Source organism: Ictidomys tridecemlineatus, chromosome 1 (genome assembly GCF_052094955.1).
Source record: "Ictidomys tridecemlineatus isolate mIctTri1 chromosome 1, mIctTri1.hap1, whole genome shotgun sequence".
Lineage (NCBI taxonomy): Eukaryota > Metazoa > Chordata > Mammalia > Rodentia > Sciuridae > Ictidomys > Ictidomys tridecemlineatus.
This window is the reverse complement of record NC_135477.1, coordinates 237,836,580-237,851,057: the sequence shown is the minus strand read 5'-3', so window position 1 is coordinate 237,851,057 and position 14,478 is coordinate 237,836,580. Positions and strand designations below refer to the sequence as shown.

The window sequence follows — 14,478 nt, the reverse complement described above, 5'->3', positions numbered from 1 at the left end:
CTCTCTGAGAAGTGGATGCTGATCCTTTAGTGGGAAGGGAGAACCATAGAAAAAAAGGGGAAGGAGGAGAGGGAGGGTGCATGGGAGCAGAAAAAAAATACTGAAATGACATGGGCATCATTACCTTAGATTCATGTATGGCTGCACATATGGTGTGACACTACATTGTGTACAAACATAGAAATGTAAACTTGTGCTACAATTATGTACAGTGAATCTAAATGCATTCTGCTTTCATATATACCTAATTGAAATAAATAAATCAATTTTTAAAAAGACAAAAACTACAATATACTGGACAAATTTCTTATGTTCTTGTACAAAAAAGATCTAAACTATTGAAAATCTTTCTACTCTAATCTCTAAATTCAGGCTAATATCCAACCAAATGAAACAGCATTTTCGAAGGAACTGAATGAATGTATTCTATAATATATACGAAGGTGTATAGAAAAATCTGGCAACAATGAACAAAGAAAAATGCACCTGTTAACAGGTCTTATGTGTTTCATAGCTGAAGTCATCTTAAACTTGTAATAACAAAAAGAGACAAATAAATGAATAAAATATAACACGGATAATATATATATGTACATATATAAATATATATAATGAATATATATGTATAAAAATAAAATCCAGGTATATTAGTAATATAAAAGGTAAAAATTAATGTGAAAATATTTCATATGCAAGACTCCCAAAATGAAAATCATGATGGGTCTTTTTAATCACTATTAATAAATGAGTTTTTAATCTGAATGAGATGAAGAGTCACAAAATAATTTATTTTGGTTTCAAAAGGAACACTGTGTCTGCAGTGTTGAGAATAAATTCTAGTGAAGCAGAGGTGTTAAAGAAAATCAGGTCTGAGGATATCGTAATATTCCAATCAGGAGCTGCATAGCCTGGGTAGTATCGAACAAGATTGCATGATGTGATTATTTATATTAAACAAGGACCCTGATATTTCTAGAAGTGTTTATATTATATGTATGATTAAGAAGTTAAAAGGCAATTAACCAGTTTGTTTTGCTAGAAAAACAAAGAATAAGGATGCTGAATGTGGGAAGGCTTCAAGATGAAGTATGTTTAATAAGAAAAGCAAAAATGCAGTTTAGATTCAATTGATTTCCAAGGCTTTCAATTATATTTATTATTAAATCCTTGAGTTCTTAATATATACAAAAATGGAGCACTAGCCATAAAGAACAACAAAATCCTGTCATTTGCTGCAAAATGGATGGAATCAGAGAACACTATGTTAAATGAAATCAGCTGCATACAGTGAGGCAAGTACCACATGCTCTTTCTCATATGTGGAAACTAAAAATTGTTGCTCTGAATGAAGAATAGAGAAGGATGAAGCAGTGATTGTATGGTTGATGAAGGACTCGGGATACAATCAATGTACATTGAAAGCATGTACAAATATCACAGTGACCTTTTTAATATGTACAATTAATATGAGTTAATAAAAATGTATTTCCAAGTGGAGATATTTGAGTTTGGAGTAAAAAAGTGAAGCAGTTGTTACATAAATTTAGAAATTATTGGAATATATGTAAAATTAATATTGGTAACAAAAAAGATGGAGGGAAAAGACAGAACTAATGTGTTTTATAATCTTTTCAATCAATTTCAATTGAAAAAAATATGTATGAATTTAACTTACTTTATTACATGTTATACACAGAATCAACATAACATAGGTTAATTAAATTCCATAAATATATATTAATAAATAATTTATTTCATGGTCAATCGACTAAAATTACCAAACAGCATCAAAATATATGTGATAGGGGACCACAAACAAACAACAAAATACCTCTTGAGAATATTCCTGGATATACCCTAGACTCAGTGTTAGAAAGGATCTTGATTTATAAGATTTATTCATTGGTGAAAATCTGAAATATTTCAAAAATAATTGAAATATTAAGGCTCTAGTTCAGATCTCCTAAATCTTATTCCAATATCCTATCTTTCACAGAGAAGAGAACAGATATCTCTAGACATAAAATAATTTTGGAAATTGAAAATCCATTTGGAATGAGAGGTAAATTATAAATATTAAATGTGAATTTTAACAACCATAAAATTTTAATAACCATGGATTTTGATATTCCAACTACAAGTATGAGAAACAAAGTGTGCATAAGCTCAAAAGAAATTAATGTACTTTTGGGTTTTTTAGCTAAATAACAAAATCAAGGGCCATTACAAGCAAATCAATGCTGACATATTTAAACATTACAAATTTCTACCCCTATATATAGAATTAATGAATAAATAACCAGGCAGCATCAAAATTTTTAATTCCAGTATCTTTATGACATAAAAAGTTCTTTAGATGTAAAAGGTTTTGAAAGTATGTGTAACCATACTGGAATTAATATGGTGGAAAATCTGGTTTTACTAACTTAAACTGCTTACAGTAGTGGATTATTCTCTTCTGAAATAATTATACAAATAGACACCAACACATATAGCTTAATTTCCTTTTTTTGGATTCATAGTTCATTGGCTTCTTATCCATAAAATATGGATTGGTCAAAAGTTAAGAAAGAGAAACTTAAAAAAAAATATTGACGTTTAATAATACTTTGGTCTTGAGAGTCTCTTTGAAGTATTTAATCCAATTTTAAAAAAATGCCTTTTTGCTAAGAACAGCCACTACATTACAAAGGAGATCTTTGGAATTTAAATTGGATAAAGAATAAATACAATGTTAAGAATTCTTATGATATATGAAAAAAAAAAACAAAATTACACAAGGCAACTATTGAAAGTGCTGGATAGGTTTACTGTCTGAATTTTGGTGAAAGTGTCTAGGTATTTGCATGGGTCTAAATTCATCAATTTGTGTACATTAATTATATATGAGAAAGATAATATGAAACTTTGACCATGCACAGAGATTTCCTCTTATTATAGATGCTATTTAGTCATCACATTTTAAATATAAAAAAGGAAACTTTAAACAATACACTTATTTTTGTACATAATATAATCATTTATTATAAATATTTTCTTCATAACAATTTTTTTGTTTCATTTTAGTTTTAATGGCAAATTGTTACATTCTTTTAATTGTCTCATATTTTATAATAGCAAGAATTAAAAAGAATAATGTAAAAAATTATTCTTAAATTTCTCTCATTATTTTAAAAATCAACTAATTAGAAAACATACATCAACTTGGAGGGAGAGAGGAAAAAAGTAAAATTGTGTATGTTTTATAAATTATTATACATTGCTACAACCTAAAAAGCAGCTCTTTCCATTTACATGATTATCTTTTATTCTACAGAATTTTTTTTTTCTTTTCTTTTTTTGGGGGAATGGTTTTTATTTCAAAAAGATACTTGTCAATATTCAGTTTCAAAATAGTTGCACTATTGTTTTTTTATTCTCCCAATCGGCCCCAAAGAAACCACAAAAAAGGAAAGTATATTTTAAGCCAATAAATTGCAGGATGTAGACTTAATAGACTTCACAGAAAGCTCACCTAAAAGTGGAGACTGGGGTTGGGAAAGAAACTTTGAAAGATCAGCACACTGCCAGCCCAGACTGTAGGACTCTCAAAGACAGACAGGGTAGCCAGGTACCTGAGTCCCAAAGAAGCAAAGTTTCCAAACAACATAAAATTTAAAGAGTTTTATACCTAAGCTTTCTCTAGCACTGACTGATCCAAAGCACAATGAGATGGCACTTCTAGAGATAGCAGTTTCAGAGAAACCTGATGTGATGATGAATGACATCAGTAGACTCCCCAGGCCTGCAGTGGCTAAACACCAGTTTTATTGCTAAGTCAGTGGCAAAAACATCTTTTTTGCAAGAAGGCAGGAGAGGTCACCTCAAGGTTAAGGGGTCCACAATCTATTCTGTGAGCAGTGGGGAAGTGGATAGAGAAGGGAGAAAAATTTGGTCTCAGATTGAGGCTATGGCTCAGTGTTAGAATGTCAGAGGCTCTCCTAGAACAAAGAAAAGGCAACTGCGCGTCACACTCAGCATGCATACCAACACAATGGTAAATCTCTCCTGACTGTGTTGTAACTCAGTTATGGGTGACGGCTTTTGCAACTCTATAGTAGAAGAATATCCAATCAAACTGTGTGTTTATTATCTTTTATGGGAGACAAAGAGCTTATGAGAGTTAAGTGCTCAGCTTTCAGGATGAAACTCCACAGAGCCTATGCTGGCACAAAAATAAACACTGGTTCCTGCTGAATGCCCAGGTGCCCTGTGCACAGATATCACAAGGAGAGCACTTGCCCAGTCTGAAAAAGGTCCTGGATTTAATCCCCAGCACCACAAAAACAAAAATGTAACAGAAGTATGATCATCTTAATTTGGTCACAATGAAAAAGAATAAAAAGAATAAAGTTATCTAAAGATATTAAAAAAAAAATCTTGAATAGCAGAATAGCATGGTTTTATTTTTTGGCAAACTCCTCTTGGAATCACCTTTCTGGTTTGGCTGGTACTTTGTACAGAGGAATTAGATAGTGGAATATTTCTCTTTGCTTTGTTTGTCTCTCAGTAGGGTAGTCCTATTCCTGTTTTCCTTCTCTGTGGAGAAGGCAATATGAATTAGACTGGGAAGTTACCTTCTAAAAGTGAGAACGGAATTAGATTGCTCCTTAGAGCTGTGGAATTATTTGGATTGTTTACAAATGGTTACTCTAAGAACATAAAGTAATTACAAAATATATACATCAGAATTTGATTTAAAGACACTTCATGTTGTGCTCACATTCCCTTAAATGTTACTTCCAAAGGTGCTCAGCCTGTAGCCCAGCTGGCATTTATGGGAAGAGGTAAAGTCAGTTTGGAGAAAAAGACAAGGATGTGGGAGTACAGGGGATGGCAAGGAGAAAGCAGCCTTCCAGTTGAAGATCAGCCCTCAATTTCAAGGTCAGCTTTGGGCTGGCTGGCCCCACAGGCAGAGTATGTGAAGGAGAAGCAGCCTCAGGCCAGACCTGGGGAGGTCTACATTTTACTGAGCTCAAGCAAAGTCTGGATCAGCATCATTTCTGTAAAAACATGCTAATCTTTTGTGAATTTCAGTTTATCTTTCAAATCATCAATTGTCTTTTCTACTTGGGCAACAGAACTCTCAGGGAACTCAGCAGTGTTCCCTGCCTCCTTGAGCTTATCAGTAAGAATCTTTATTTTTTTTTTCAAAAAAACCAATATTTTGTATTAATTTGCCACCTGGCTCACCTACTTAATTTTTTTTTATTGGTTGTTCACAACATTACAAAGCTCTTGACATATCATATTTCATACATTAGATTGAAGTGGGTTATGAACTCCCAATTTTTACCCCAAATGCAGATTGCAGAATCACGTCGGTTACACATCCACAATTTTACACAATGCCCTATTAGTAACTATTGTATTCTGCTACCTTTCCTATCCCCTACTATCCCCCCTCCCCTTCCCTCCCATCTTCTCTCTCTACCCCATCTACTGTAATTCATTTCTCTCCTTGTTTATTTTCCCATTCCTCTCACAACCTCTTATATGTAATTTTGTATAGCAATGAGGGTCTCCCTTCATTTCCATGCAATTTCCCTTTTCTCTCCCTTTCCCTCCCATCTCATGTATCTGTTTAATGTTAATCTTTTCTTCCTGCTCTTCCTCCCTGCTCTGTTCATAGTTGCTCTCATTATATCAAAGAAGACATTTGGTATTTGTTTTTTAGGGATTGGCTAGCTTCACTAAGCATAATCTGCTCTAGTGCCATCCATTTCCCTGCAAATTCCATGACTTTGTCATTTTTAATGCTGCGTAATACTCCATGGTGTATAAATGCCACATTTTTTTTATCCATTCATCTAATGAAGGGCATCTGGGTTGGTTCCACAGTCTAGCTATTGTGAATTGTGCTGCTATGAACATCGATGTGGCAGTATCCCTGTAGTATACTCTTTTAAGGTCTTCAGGGAATAGTCTGAGAAGGGCAATAGCTGGGTCAAATGGTGGTTCCATTCCCAGCTTTGCCAGGAATCTCCATACTGCTTTCAAAATTGGCCGCACCAATTTGCAGTCCCACCAGCAATGTACAAGTGTACCCTTTCTCCACATCCTTGCCAGCACTTGTTGTTGTTTGACTTCATAGTGGCTGCCAATCTTACTGGAGTGAGATGGTATCTTAGGGTGGTTTTGATTTGCATTTCTCTGACTGCTAGAGATGGTGAGCATTTTTTCATGTACTTGTTGATTGATTGTATATCCTCCTCTGAGAAGTGTCTGTTCAGGTCCTTGGCCCATTTGTTGATTGGGTTATTTGTTATCTCATTGTCTAATTTTTTGAGTTCTTTGTATACTCTGGATATTAGGGCTCTATCTGAAGTGTGAGGAGTAAAAATTTGTTCCCATTATGTAGGCTCCCTATTTACCTCTCTTATTGTTTCTCTTGCTGAGAAAAAACTTTTTAGTTTAAGTAAGTCCCATTTGTTGATTCTTGTTATTAACTCTTGTGCTATGGGTGTCCTATTAAGGAATTTGGAGCCTTTATTTCTTCCTCATGTCAGTCTTGGTTTTTAAGAATACTTTTCTTCAGTGGCCCTCAGACACATCACTCTGATCAGCTCATCCACCTGTTGGAAAGGAGACTCTGCAAGCTCACCTGGTTCTTCTGCCATTCAAAATCTTCTTCAATAATCATTAACTTACGAGCCCCTTCTTCATACTTCCTATCCACTTCATCTGCAATGTGCTTAGGTTCTTAGAGTTGGATTTCCTGGGTTCCATCTGTACTTCATCTTTCAGGCCCGATTTTCAATAACTTTCATAACTCTCTCACTTTGGGGCAGTAGCTAGGCACTCTTGGGCAAGGTCCAGCTACTCTTCCTCCAGTTCAAGGAGGCTACCTCAGCCTCAGCCTTTTCCTGGCCAGCCTTTCTCTATCTCCTCAGCATCCTCAGCTTGCTGCTGCAGAACCTGGATCTTGTGCCTCACCTTCTCTACCATGGTCATCCCTGCTATCTTGTCACTTCTTAATATCTGCGTTCTACCTCCTCCACTCAGCTTGGCAGCCAATTTTTTTATATTGTTAAATTATAAATTGTATAATCCATATAGATTTTTAGACATACTAAAAATCCTTAGAAGTTAAAGGCATTTAACATCTTCAATCCTACATGCTTTAAAAGATTACTTCCAAACTTTTCCGGGTGGAAATTGTATTTAAAACAACTATTTGTTCAGCATGATTAAATCATAATTATCTTTATGGACACCGAAATAAATTTTAACTGTGACACAGTAACACTTTTGAATTCTAAAATATTAAAATGATATTGTTTCTGCTTTGTCATTCTCAGATTTGTAAATAAAAATCATATGATGAGAACTATTTGAGTGATTATTTTTGACATGTGTAACGTAAAAATAAAAAGTAGAAGAGTATAAGGTAAATGGTTATCTGAAATCTGAGCTTTAGAAATTAGTGGAAGTTGCCTACCAAAATGAGAGATTTATAATAGCTAAGTCATTCCATCTTTTAATTTAAATTACCCTATATTAAATAATATATTCAAATGTATTTTAAAAATACATACAATATTGTTCTGTTAATTGATTTAACATGGCTTAAAGTATACTTGCATCAAATAATACTCAAATTTTTCCATTGGAAATAATAGTTGTTTCAATTGTGTATAAGCAGTACCAAATATTTCAATCATCTACTAAAAACCTGCCCTATAACCTGCCATATGTTGGTAGTAGAAAATTCCCATTTTGTTGCACACTTAATGATTCTATTCCCTTAGAATTTAACTCCCAAATATTTGTCCAACTTATCTTCACAAAATGGTTTACACATGCATCATATGTAAGATTGTTCCTAAAAATCCTGAGAAGCACTAAATCTCCATTTAATTCTATAATTCATATGAATTTCACATTAGAGGCTAGCTACCATAAGTGGATTAATGATTTAACCTTCTGAGTTAAAGTACTCACCTAAATTTGTTCAACTCCCTTCAAGTCTGGCTTTGTCTTCCTATGATCTGGAGTCTTCTATTGAAACCTGATCCTGTTGTTGAATAGTTAAGGCCCCATGACAATGCTCATTTAGGCAAATTTCCTAACATTACTTTTGCTTTTTCCATTATGTCTAATGCAATATCACTCTGTAATTTGGATCTTCCAAATACAGATCACCCACATTTTATTTTTGCCTGGGAATGTATTTTATATTGCTCTTGCATCTTTGACTTTTGACTGCCTCATATTTTTCTCATGTATTTATTATATTCGTTAGTTGTATGTTTTTTCAACAAAACTTTTTCAAATAAGTGTGTATGATTTCTAAATTAGAGACTTTTTGATTTTGACTTAATGCTCTAAATAAACATTTTAAGGCATCACATAGTGGCAACTTTGAGGAATATTCATTGAGTTGGTCATATTTAATAAGTCAAAAGTGAGTTATTAAATTTGAAGAACATAATAATCAAATAACTGAATGTTTAATTCCACCTGCATATAACTGTCTGTCTAGTTAGGACCTTACCCTAGTTATACTCACTTTCCTAAGTACAAAATTATGATCATATGTTCTCTAATTCTCAAAAAAAAGTTTTTCTTCATTTGTTTTGTTTGTTTTATACTGCTGGAGATCAAACCCAGAAACTCATGAATGCCTTATTAAGCAAGTGCTGTACCACTGAGCTACACTCTAAGCCATATCCCAACAAGCCACATTTATTTTTCTAAAAGTTTCATTCATATGTATATCTGTGTCTCTCAAAACTGCATTAGGTAACTTTTAAGTCATATTTTTTAATGTTACTTTATTAGTGAGAATGAAACTTTTGTTCCAGAACTTATTAATATATAACAGAAGCATATTTGATATCTTATTCTTCAATATGTTCTTAACAATCAAAAGGATATTTTAAATTTGTATTTTGATCCCTAGAAAGTATCAATAAATATTTTAATCTAATAGTGAAAACTACAAATGTATTATTTATTTTTTAACTCTGGTATTTCGATAGAAGCTGCTAAAAAATGTATGTTTATTAAATTTTACCACTTATCTTCTACTGTGTTTGTTAAAGCTCTTTAGTTCTGTGGCCAGTTTGAGGTTTCAATATGGAATTCAGTCAGCTTTTCCGAGCTTCTCCAGAATGCAAAAGTGCTATTTATTTGAATTTTGCTAATGTTTTCACAGAGTCAATAAGATTTAAAAAAAAAAAGAAGAAGAAGAAAAGAAAAAAAATTGCTGTGTTTGTGATTTTTGAATCAGAAAGTTTCTGGCACTGAAAAATGAAGAACCATTCCTTGCATTCTGTCAAGTTCCTAACAATGCTGAACTATTAACACTAAATCATTTTGAGCCAAACTTCCTTTCCTAAGATTTGATTTCTTTCCTGAGATGATATGTCAAAAAATATACAGGTACATTTCCAAAGAAAAAAAGTAGGTGCGAATTTATTTTTCTAAAGGACCATAACTATGTTTGGAGAGTTCAAATATATAAAAGTACCAAAGGGTTTTTTTAAAGAAATTTTCATTATTTGGGACCTTTTGATTTCTATGTTGAAATTTTGATATTACTAAAATTAGTCTCTTCTATGAGTTTTTGTTGTTGTTGTTTTGTTGTTTTGTTGTGATGTGTTGTTTTCTTTTCAATCTTTGGATGTTCTACTCTGTGCTTAATAAACCCAATACAAAGCTCTGTACTTACTATTACCAAGCACATCCCAGTTCTATCAGGAAAAAAAAAATTTAAGACAATATAAAGGAATTTATGTGTGTGTGTGTGTGTGCGCTCACACGTGTGTGTGTGTCTGTGTGTGTGTGTAAAGGTACTTTAAACACCATTTACCACTGTTCTGAGGCCATTTTAAGTTCTCTATATTCTGACTAGTCACAGAACAGCAATCAAGTGGAAATGACAGTGACTGACAATTACAGAAGAAATAAAATGGCTTCCAGAAGTGCACAGAGACCTGTGGACCTCAATCAACTGAACTACAAATCCATTAAATGACTTAATTTTGTGTATCCAACTGTGAGATATACTTACCACTACACTGACAAGAGCTATAGATAATAAATGCAGCCTGTAATACAACTCACCAAGTGAGAAGTGTGTTCCTCATGCTGAATAATCTGTGCTTTCCAAAACCTCTTGTAGACAAAAACTGAGAAAGTGTCACACAGCTTAAAAAATGGAAAATAGGCTCAGTTTCATGGCTAATACTATCATTAGCTTCAAAAGAGATTCAAATTCAAATAATGTTAATCACAAAATTTAAATATTCTAAACAGTAAACTCTTATAAAATATATTTTAGTTGTTAATGAACCTTTATTGTATTTATTTATATTTGGTGTGGATAATTCAACTCAGTGCCCCAAAAATGCTAGGCAAGCACTAGTATACTCTTGAAATGAAAGAGTGAGTCTTTTGTTTTTTTAACTTATAGATGAACACACAGTAACTTTATTATTTTTATGTGGTGCTGAGGATCAAACCCAGTGCCTCACATAAGTGAGGCAAACTGTTGCGGTGTAAATTAATCAATAAAATCAGTAAGAGTATAAGCTATACGTTATAAATTAGTAAAAGATATAGATTATAGAAATGATAATTTAGATAAGGCAATTTATAAAGCAAGAACTATCATAGACAAACCTAAGTCTCTATTTTGTTGCCTTCTATTAAAAAAAAAAACTGTTATAAACTGAAATGAAAGCTGTTTTCTTATAATATGTTGTTTTCTGTACTTTGTACCCCACAAGATGTACTCAACCCAGGATATGGTGGTCTTGGTGACCCAAGACTTTGGAGTAGATTCTTGCCCCCCTAACCACCTGCTCAAACTCAAGATAGGATTGTCTAACACCGGCTCAAACCCAATATGTGGTTAACTGAGTTGCAAAGCTGACCACTTATTTTCTAGCTGCTGTGACTGGCTTGCTTGCATGATGAGTTGTGGCTTTCATCTATTAAGTTCCTAGGATGCAGGCCAGGAAGCTGCTGTTCTCTCACAGAGCTTCAGTCTCTATGGGCGGGTGACAGTCCCTGGCCTGATAAATAAAGCTTTCACTATTTGAATTTGTACTTAAGAGTGTTTTCTGAAGTGGCTCCCCATAACACAAATGCTTTACCATTCAGCTACAGCCCAAGCCCAAGAGTGAGGTCTTTTTACATTAATATCTATTTTAAAATAGGCAAGATCACTAAAAAGTTAGAGGTAAGATCAACTTTAATTTTGAAACAAATTTGCCCAAATTCCATGTGCTTTAGAGATTTGAACATTTTAGAAATGAGGCGTTTTCCAATACGTACAAAACATATACTATGATTTACACTAAAAGATTCCAATTGATCATTTTCCTTTTTCTTTTTAAAATCACATGCAAAATTCATTTTCTTACCAATTTAATGACTATAATCAAAATAAAGTAATTCATTCACTCATCCATATATTCTTTGGCAGATATTCATCGAGACATAGCTGTGTGTCAAGGGTTTGTAGGAGAGGCAAGTTTGAAAGAATCCACATGTACACCTAATATAACTTCAAGAAAGTAATATTAAAAATGACAAACTTCATTATTCAATAGAATTCAACAGTAAGTAAAATTTAAACTTCAAGACTCTGCTTGTTCATTCACATGTAGTTTCCAGTAGAAATAAATATAGACAGATGAAAAATTTCCTTTTTTCATCAGTAATTTTTCATTAATAATTTTATATGATGAATGTGTCTTAGTCTTAAGTTAATTCATTTGTCTATACTCCCAATAAGTCTGTTCTACAATTTTAGCAATTATCATTAATTTTTACCTCAAAATCTATAAAATCTACAATTTATTTTAATTTACTTTGGCATTATAATTGCTGACGGGGAAGCCAAGTAAACAAACTGCAGCAAATCCATGCATCTTCTGTGCAGGGAAGAAGCATATGATGATTGATTATTATAAAATCCTTACAATAAAATAAAGTGTAACTAAGGGGATGAGGGAAAATTGATCAGCATAAAGATTTAGAGACAATCTTAAATAAGCATTCATTATAATCCTCTTATTTTCTTAATTAGAAGACAAATGAGAAAATGTGAATGCTATAAATATCTGATTAAAATGATTAATTTGATACTCTCAGTAGAAGAACAAATGATGACCATGATATAAATATGTGTTTGAAACATGCTTTCCAATAATCCATTTAATTAATCTTAGAGTCTTGAAAATCTAGCATACTGACAACACCAAAGGTTGATAGAGGCCAGCTTACTGGGCCTGCAAACGGAATTGATAGGGTTAAATTTTTTAGGACAACACATTACCTATATGTCACATCCATCACATCCAGCAGGCTAGCCCAAAAGGAGCACATAGAACACAAAGCACCAATGTGCATCTACTTTTCAAGACTCTGTAGGTATCATATTTGCTTTTGACTCATGGATCATATCTGGTCATCTAACCGAGCTTTGACTCAGGAGGTGGGAACATAGGTCCTACCCATTAATTAGATAAACTAAATAATCACATTGTAAAGGATATGCAGAACTGATGGGAAGAACGTTAATAATGTTTGAAATCTACTACAATTACAAATTTACTTTGCAATTTAAATAGATTTGTGATACATTCCTTGCTTTGTAATTTTATTCAGTTTTTGATATATTCTTCTGAAAAATTTCTCTCTGTTTCCATGACCACATATTTATTTTTATTCTCTTAATGTATTTGTCTTAAAATATTGAGTAATAGTAATGATTAAAGAAATTATTTGCCTTAAGGACATACATATACACATATACATGTCTATATACAAACAAATATATAACATATTTGAAATAAGCAAGTTGCATACTGAGGATATTTTATTCCATAAAATGGATTCATTATTATATAAAATACATGTATGAAGATGTGAATTTGGTGTCAACATATCTTATATACAAACAGAAATATGACAAATTGTGGTATAAAAGTGTATTAAGAATTATAATGCAAAAAAATAATAAAAAGAGAGCTCATGTATAATGGCATAATTTGGTGTGAACATTCTTTATATACAGAGTTACAAAAAATTGTGCTGTGAATGGATTATTATGATTATAATGCATTTCACTATTGTCATGCATGTAAGAAATAAAAAAAAATGGATTCATCTGGGGCTGGGGTTGTGGCTCAGCAATACAGTGCTTGTCTAGTACGTGCAAGGTCCTGGGTTCAATCCTCAGCACCACATAAAAATAAATAAATAAAATAAAGGTATTGTGTCCAAGTACTTTTAAAAAATAAATATTTTTAAAAATGGATTTATTCTCTGTGTGAATAGGTAAATTTGGTGAACAAAAACAAAAACCAAAAACAAAAAAAAAAAACCCACAAATTCCTAAAACCCAAAAGATACTCAAATGGAAAAATACAACCACTTTATTTTTGTTTTTGTTTTTAACTCTGTAATTTGAAAATTTACAATTTTAAGAAATTGAGTTTGATATTTTTTCTCTCCATTGGTAAGTTTAATGTCATCACAAAACATGAATAAATTCTATTAATATTGGACTGTGTATTTAAATACATTGTGCAATTCTTAATTTATATTTTGATCTCATTTTTAATATTTATTTTTTAGTTGTAGATGGACACAATACCTGTATTTTATTTATTTTTATGTGGTGCTGAGGATTGAACCCAGGGCCTCGGATGTGCTAGGCCAGCACTCTATCCCTGAGCCACAACTCTAGCCCCTGTATTTTGATCTCTTGAAAGCTAGTGCAAATATTTTCTTAAGAAAGACAAATTAAGGGGTTGGAGTTTTGACTCAGCTGTAGAGTGCTTGCTTCACATGTGTGAGAGCCTGGTTTCGATTCTCAGCACCACATAAAAATAAATAAGTGAAATAAAAGTATTGCGTTCAAATACAACAACAATAACAACAACAACAAATGACTAACCCAAATAAGAAATTATTGATTTCTCTTGAAAAGTATGTATTTATGTCTGAATTTTCTACAATGTACTTAAAGAAGTTTTATCAAATATGATGCTCTTTTCAGCACAATTTATATTGTTAAAATATATCAGCTCATACATCATATAAAGGATTCATATTATTCATGAAATATTATAATTGAAATAAATGAAATGAGATGCCAGAATGAAAGATTAACAATAAAAATTGGTTGTTCAGTCCATCATTCATCTCATTAAGGATGCTACTTTGATGAAATATTTATAAATACAAATTTGCCTAAAATATTGATATGGTTTAATTTGATTTATTAGAAAAGCACTTTCTAAGTATTATTTAAGGACGATGATAAGATTATCTTACAGACTGAACAATAACTCTAATACAATAAACTTGTGTCTTAAATATCATTTTTAATGTCCTGATTGTACTATTGGGCTGTCATTAGTTGTATGATTAATGATTAAAGTATTTCAAACCTTAAAGTTACTCAGTACCCACTCT

At 32.3% G+C, this 14,478-nt stretch overlaps 1 pseudogene; it reads right to left on the bottom strand.

The window, feature by feature from the left end:
* Positions 1-4,998: 4,998 nt before the first annotated feature.
* LOC101963794 (tropomyosin-like) lies at positions 4,999-6,809 on the bottom strand (annotated as a pseudogene).
* Between the last annotated feature and the right edge of the window lie 7,669 nt (positions 6,810-14,478).